Source organism: Vigna radiata, chromosome 7, assembly GCF_000741045.1.
Source record: "Vigna radiata var. radiata cultivar VC1973A chromosome 7, Vradiata_ver6, whole genome shotgun sequence".
NCBI lineage: Eukaryota > Viridiplantae > Streptophyta > Magnoliopsida > Fabales > Fabaceae > Vigna > Vigna radiata.
Window position 1 is genome coordinate 42861657 of NC_028357.1, and position 8939 is coordinate 42870595.

Consider the following 8939-nt stretch of genomic DNA (forward strand, 5'->3'; position numbering starts at 1 on the left):
TGTGCCTCTTGGGCCTCTCTAATTGTCTTCAGCTCATAACATTTACACACCTACCAAATATCATGAGTAGTTGAATAGACCTTACATACCTCATCCCTGTCTCTGCTTTATACATGTGCAACCACATTATAATGACATCACCACAATCATTATATGCAATTTACAAACTAAGTATATCTGTAAAAAGCAATCATATAAACCATTATTTTATGCGGCTTTTATATCTATGATTCAACTTAATTTAGGTAAAAAAAGATGTCCATTATGCAGAAAAAGGCGAATGAGAGTGAGACCCGTGGGAGACTGCCACTGCAAATAAGGCCATTCAATTCAATTGAAATTGAAATTCAACCCTAGCTAGCTTGTCCCCAGTCTTATTCTCAGTGGCAACCCTAAAGCCTAAGAACTCTCTCTACTTTTAGTCTGTGACAAGCTTCAAGTGCAGAATTTGGTTCCATGCAGATGGACAACAGGACAAGCTCCAGCTGACTGCTGAGTCCAACCTTGTCCCCACCAAGATCAAACCACACTTCTATTGCATATTTACTGTCCCAAACTTCATTTTTTTATTTTTTTTTTCAATCCATAACCACCCTTTCTTTCTTTTTTCCCTCTCTTACCTGATGTCATTGCCATCCATAATTGAGACCATGGCAGGCCCCCACTGGGTTCAAAACCCTTCTCCAAATTCATCATCAGGCCAAACCATCCAATTTCGAATGTCTTTCATCAAAAGTTTGAGGGTAGGGCGATTGCACATCTCCATCTTTCCACATCAACCACAACTCTCAACAAATATTTTCCACAATAAAAGTTTAAGTGGTGGAATCATTCAGATTCTGAGTACTTGGGAGTTTCCATGATGATTATATGATTATGATCATAGAGGAGATTCAATTCATGAGTAGCATATGAGTAAACACTGGTAATATCATATGAGTAATATTAGGTTTGATTAATTTAAACACTCTCCTAAAGACATGTTTCTCTTTAATTACATAGTTTTGATTAATTTAAAAACTCTCCTAAACGACATGAAGAAAAACAAAATTTAGAAGACATTCAATGAACCGCGGTGATCCCGGAGCAGAGTGGTGTTGGCGGCATATGACAGAAATTCTTGTGGCTTCTGCCCCATTGAACGATGTGAAACAGTATCCTCCACCACGTGAGACATATATTATCTTTATTCCGATAAAAAAGAAGAAGCTGAAAGCAAGAGTAATTAGAGCTTGCATGTGCCTCTCTCTCTCTCTCTTTTGAGTGTAAATCATTAAGGGTGTGGCTGTGTGGTAGGGCATTGGATTAAGAAACTGACACCTAATACGGAACACTGGCTAATTAATAAAATGAATATAACCACAAAAGAGTGTGGAAAACTGGAAAGATTCACACTTGTGGGAATCAAGAAGTGAAAGATGTGACTTTGAAAAAATTGTCAACTAGTGCCTTGGATTATTCTAATGGACGTGTCTTGTAACAATCCTTTTCTTTTACCTCTGTGAGAGCGTTCGTGCTCTTTCCTCTTCCCATTCTATTTTTGAAATTTTTTCTTCCCATGGTAAATTATCTAATCATCCTAACGTCAAACACCTTACAGTCACAATTCTAATTAAAAGAGTCTCCAGTCCTCACCGATTGAACGACGGAAATTTCATTTACTTGATAAGACAATTTCTAGTCCTAGTCGCAAAATCAATCATAAACATTTTTCCACATTTCTTTTTCTTCATAATAGAAAACCTGTTATGCCTTTTGTGTAAGGATGGATGAATGAAGCATGTGCGCATATTCCCTCTTGGATCAAATTATTCATTCTTTCTACTCATATAACATGTCATACCAATTTATAAATACATTTCATGTGTAAAGTATTTAGATGTACAATTTATTTATATAAGCACAATTGTTCATTCTTTCAATAGAAAATGGTCACTTTATGTTCCTGTGGTATATTTATCGATTATGTAATACATTTTGTGCTACATAGTCCCAACAAGTATTTTGAAGTCTTCTCAGGCATTCACACTAAAAATATTAGTATACATATCATCTAGTGTTGTGTAATGCCAAAGTTCCTCATCAATATGTTTTGAATACATAAGAGACAAAAAAAAAATTGTATGTTCTAATAATTACAAATAGGATATAAATGTATTTTATTAATGCACTTTTCAATTTTGTCTTTCATTTAGAGATTTATTCTTAGCCTAAATGTTTTCTATAAAACAAAAGGTAATGCACATTTTATTGTATTATATGAGAAGATTTGCTATAATTTTTAGCTTATAAGTTCTTTTTCTCCTTTTTTTTTTCAGCTTTTACGCTAAGTTTCAAATGTCTTAAAAATCATGAATGCGTTGGGTTAAGATGCACTTTTGTCTATTAAACAACACAAAAAATCTTGGAAGCATCCATGGCAATATTTTGCTCAGTGAAGTTATTATTTTACTAAGTGAAGCTAGGATTGATTCAGTGAAAAATTATTCAAATATTAGAAGCAATACTAACCCTATTTTTTTTTAGCATAAACAGAAATAATTTTAAAAATTTAAGAACAAATTAATTCATTCTTATGAGAAAATGTTTGAGGAAAATATTAAATGTAACTACTCAACTCAGATCATTACTAAATAATAATATTAAGTATAAAAGTGTAACTATATATTTTAAGTATTTATAGTCTTCTAAATTTTTAAATCATTTTTTTAAATAAAAATATTTTTTCTAAACAAGTAAATATTATCGAATATATAAGCACATATCAACCTTTCCTATATACAACACCACATGTTCGTTGTCAATCCATATTATTACAAATGAAATGTTTATTCTCTTGCATATAAACATATATATACACGATCATCATAGGTCGAGAATCAAAAAATGTAAGAGTAATAAGAATCATAGTCCATTTAATTTTATTATCATCAATTTAATTTAAACAATTTGTTTTCTATTAAAATAATATCCAAAAATTTTGGATAAATTTATTGATTCCACTTTATGATATTTTTTTATAAAGACTAAAACAAAACTTCTCAGTAACTATTGAATAAATGAGTTAATGATCTATTTATTCAAATCCTTAAGGTCATTATCTCCAACAACAATTATTAAATATTAAAATCAAACAATATACATAGCGGCATACATCATACGGTCTGAAGATATAAAAAAATGACGGATCACTTTTCTAAATCAATTAAATCAAAATAATAAATAAAAATAAAGTTATAAATATATCAATTAAATCAATCAAAATAATAAATAAAATTGAGGTTATGAATACCTCACTAAATAAATAAAATAACAAGAATAATAAATATAAATGAAAATGTGATTATGAACACTCACTAAAAAAATTAAATAAAAATAAACTTATAAACACTTCACTAAATAAATTAAATAAACATAATAATAAATATAAATAAAAATGAAATTATAAACCCCTCGCTAAATAAATTAAATAAATAAAAATATAGGATTATGAATACCTTTAGAAAAAAGTTATGAAGATCTCACTTAATAAATATATTAAAATCACCCCACTAAATAAATCAAAATAAATAATTAAAATAAAGTTATGAAGATCTCACTTAATAAATTACATAAAAAAATAATAAAAATACAAATAAAAATATTTTTTAAACACCTCCGTAAATAAATTATATAAACAAAATGATAAATATAAATAAAAATAAGGTTATACACCTCGTTAAATTAATAAAATCATTAAAAACAATAAGATTACGAACATTTCATTAAATAAATTAAATATTAAAAATAATAAATAAAAATAAAAATAAGGTTATAATCATCACATTAAATAAATCAAAATAAATAAATTAAATTAGGTTATAAATATCTTACTAAATAATTACATAAACAAAATAATAAATATAAAAGAAATAAAGTTATAAAAATCTCACTAAATAAATTAAATAAATCAAAATAATGAATAAAATATTAGGTTATCAATACCTCAATAAATAAATTAAATAAAAAATAATAAATATAAATAAAATAAAAATAGGACAAATGATTAACATAAATAAATATAAAAAAAATTAAATATATAAAAACGATAATGTCTAACTTTCCTTAACTCAAAATAACTTATCTAGATAATTCTCTCTAAAAGTTTCAACCTATTATAATGATTTATAAGATTGTTATTACAGTTTTATTAAAATAACTAGGACTAGAAATTAATTGACACCTTAAAATCATTTTTTAAATTTTACAAAGTTTATTTTCATAATTACTCAATTTACTTTTAAAAATATATTTAAATAAAAAATTAAATATAGCTAACATAAAAACAGAAGATTTTATAATTATATATAAAAGTACTATTTATATTGTAAATATCTAGATGTCCCAGTTATAAATTATTTTTATTAACAAATAGTCAACTATTTATATTATATAAGCTCATAAGTTAAAATAAAATATATATACTTTTATTAAAACGTTCTTCAAAAATTAAATTTATTTTATATAAAATATTTAATTATTAAATATAATTAATAACGAAGTATATTTTTATTCCAGGTTTTCTCAAAAACTAATTTTATTTAATATTAAATATTTAATTATAAAATTTAAATATAAAAAATAACTAATATGAAAATAGAGAATAGTATCGTGCTCCATGAATAAAGTTTTCTTTAATAGGAATAATTCTTATTTGACTAAGAAAAATTAAATATCTAAGTGAAATGAGTGATTTAAGTCACACTTTGTTTGAAAATTCTTTAAGATAAAAGGAAGATTGGAGAGAGAAAGAGGTAATACAAATATATCCAAAGTTAAGCGGCTGACAAAAGATATTTGTTTTTCATTTTACCTTTTTTTCTTTTCATCATGTGTAAACATAATTTTACATTTTTATGTTTTGATATTTAGATGTTGATTGAAAAATATTATAATGACATTGAATTTTAGTACTATATTTATAATTATTAGTAGGATGAATTCATGTTCTTAAATAAACTATTATAATTTGATCATTAAGGGGTCGATAATTAAATTAAAATCCTTGGAAGTTCCATTACGAAAGGATTAACTTGGATCACGTATAGAGAGTCTAAGGATTGTATGAGAATTGAAAAAAAACATATATGTAATTAAAAATAATAAAATATATTTAGTCTAATAAAATATTCTCTTTTTTTTAATATAAGATATAAGAAAGTTTAAAAATTAATTTTCCATTTTATTTTAAATTTTAAAATTTCATTTTTAATTAAAAATCAAAATAAAAGTAATTAAAAATATTAAAATTTTAATATTAATTTTAAAAATATATATAAATATGTATGATATTATAATTTAAATCATTAACCTTTATAAATTAAGTTTTCATTATAAATTATAATAAATAATTTAACAATAATGATTTTAATTTATTTAATTAAAAAATATAATTAATGTAGTTATTGATGAAATTCTTCGCCGTTATATCTAATTAAAGTTTTTATATTATATATTTTTTTAAAGATGTATGTAATATTATTATAACTTAAAGTATTAATATTTAAGGTTTCAATTATTAATCGTAGTAAAATAATTTAATATGTTAATGTAACTATTATTTTAATCTATTTAATTAATAAACACAATGATTACAGGTATTTATACAGCTCCTCACTGTAAAATTTAACCTTGTATATTTTTTAGTTTTTCAAACAGAATCATAAATTAGAAATAATAAAAGGAATGAGCTGGAAATAAAATGAATAATTTTTAAAATATAAGTCATTCTCTTGTTAATAGAGGTATGAAAATTATATTACAAAATAATTTTTAATAATAGTTAAAACTAAACGTGTCCAAAGCAGAAAGTCAAAAAATCAAATGTCTGTTCAAGTAAAATAATTATTAACCATACATAAATATATAATTGTATAGTCACTATTGATTTCCTTAACTTTGTACACGCAAATAATTATCGAATATATTAAAAAAGCTACTGCTAAAATCAATTAGTTATACAATAAGTGAATTGTTAAGCATGGTTAAATAAGAATAACTGATTATTCAATATTTGTCAACTATCATACTGTTTTTTAATTTTTTACAGGTATATGATTAATTATCAGTAATTTATAGAACGTTTAATTTCAATATCCTAAAGTTGTTCATTAAAAATTAAGAAATAATGAGTAAATTTGGATTAAAGTTATTGGATATGATTGGTGAGTAGAGATGAAATTACCAGCTAGCACTTACCTGCCACCAACAAACACTGTATGACATGTGCCCGCCACTGACTGCACCAATAATATAATTAATACCATATTTAGATTTTCAGAAATTGTAATTAAATTTTAATAATTTGAATAAAATAAAAATAATAATAAAAGTTGTATATAGAAATAGTGTTACAGTGAGCGTAAATACATAAAGTGGTGTTGAGTGGAATGATTGGTATATTATATAGATAGAGAGAATAAGCAGAAAGAGACGGTAAAATCTTTCACTTCCATGCGAACGGAAACAAACCAACCCACTTGCTCCGTACGCTACAAAAGAAAAACAAACTGAATATCAAACTGATATAACTGGTGTCTGCTGCTCATGAGGTGGACCTTACACTAACACCTCTCAATTTTTTTATTTATATTATTATTTTTTACATTTTTTTTATTTCAATCTTAAATAAATAATGTGTGAGGTGATTACGGAGGACCCACAGTGCAACATTAATATGGAAGCACGCACATGATGATGATCTGATCATAATATCTTATGTTATCCTATTCTCATAATATTTTATGTTATGATACCATAATAATGCAACTAAATTAACCACAAATTTACTGTCTCTTTGTTTTTATTCCATCCATTCACCATCTTCTCACGCTACACAAAAAAACTAATTATGTAAATTTGCTAAAAACTATTTTGGTGATTGTAAAATAATAAAAATTTGATAACAAATAAACAAATATAGTTTTTGTAATGCACCACTGTCCAACCCACTTTAGATTTGATCTAATTTTTTTATTCATATGTTTTTTTTATCTTGTCTTTTTGCCGGTTTTTTACACAGATAATCAAATTTTCCATTCACATATTTCAAAATTTTCTGTAAGTCTACACAAAATTTTTCACTGTATACATATTCAGTCACAGTTGAATTTCAATAAATAAATAAATATATATATATATATATATATATATATATATATAAAATGTAATATAAAATATGATTGTTTGATCAGTAATGAACTGAACAATCAATAATCCCTTCAAGTCCATAAAAGACGGTCATATTACAGACAAAATTAGTATCAAGAATAATTATGTTATTTTTAAGTTAAATTATTATTATTTAAATTATTATTAGAATAATACTAATCAAAAGTTCATCCAAAAATATGTAAATATGGATTTAATATTTAGATAATTGGTTATTTTTTACTACACTTTTATTGTTATATAACATTTAGATAAACACTGATTTTATTATCAGAATGTTTTTTACAAGTAATACTGACTCGATCAAATTAAAGAGTAAATTTTAATCTAAACTTAAAATTTGAAAATTATTTGTGAAAGAAATTTAACTTTAATTCCAACTAATCGAAACAATTTGAACTTAAACTTAAAATTTGGAGATTATCCGTTTATTACAAACTTACAAAAAGAAAAGAAAAAAAAAGTTTAAAACCAATTTTACAGTTTAACTTACAGGTCCCAAAAAATGCATATTCACAACTAACAGTGAAAAAAACAATAAAAAACTCGTGAAGAATACAAAAATAAAGTAAAATACATGTTTATATGAGAACTAGAAAGGTAGAGTTTGTTTGTCTAAAACAACATATTTAGGAAAGCTTAATGACTAAATGACAATCCTAAACTCTTAAGTTATTAAAAAATTATTAATATGATTATCACAAAGTTTAAAATTTCTCAAATGCTTTTAGGGAAAAGATTTTGAAAATTTTAAATACTTTAAATTAAATTGGTTTATTTTTTTGTTATCAAAATATTTGTTTCAGTTCTCAATGTAATTAGAGATTCAAAATTTCTCACTAAAGAATTATTTAGTTTTTGACACTGAAGTAACTAACAAGACAAATTATGTATTGTTTTATGTAGACTTTATCTTGGAAAATTCGTTTGTTTTATATAGACAAATTATGTATTTTTTTTTATTTACTTTGACCAAAATTGGTCTTCTTGAAAACTATAAATGTAGTTTCCAATTGAAAAGGTTAATTTTTCAAAAATAAAAAGAGAAAATAAATTAAATGTTTACTTATTTTCCTTTTCATTAATGAAAAACCTTAAAAGTTGAGACATTGTTTCTCGTTTCAAAAAAAATGTTTTTCTGTTTTCAGAAAGTTTAAAAAAAAAATGTTTTACTGTTTCTAGAAATTTGTTGGTGTCTTTCTAATATTGTGTATTTTTTTTATTTGAATGGTTAGTTTGTAGAACAATTGAACATATCTGGGATGATTACGTTTTTCTTTCTTAAAAATATGTTTTAAAAATAATTTGCAAAGTTAAACCCTAAATTATTTTAAATTAAAAAAAAACATTTATCAAAAGAAGAAGACATTATAGACATAATTCACATATAACTTATTTTCTCTTCTCTTCCTTACTTTATATATTTTTTCTAATTATTACTTTCTTACTATTATACCTTTTCCTAAGTTCAAGTGCATCCATAAGAACTTGAAAACTTTAATCATTTTTACAAAACTCATATAGGTTAAAATAATGTAATATAAAATTTCATAAAATGGTAATTTGATTAGGTTTTATCTTTATCTTCACTCTTGTATGGTAAAATATAATGACTAAACTCATACAATTTACATTTTCTTTTGCAATATGCTTGGTTTTTCCCTTAAAACATACTTGTTGTTTGCTTATTGTTTAAACAATTTTAAGTTTTTTTTTTGTAGAACTTTAAG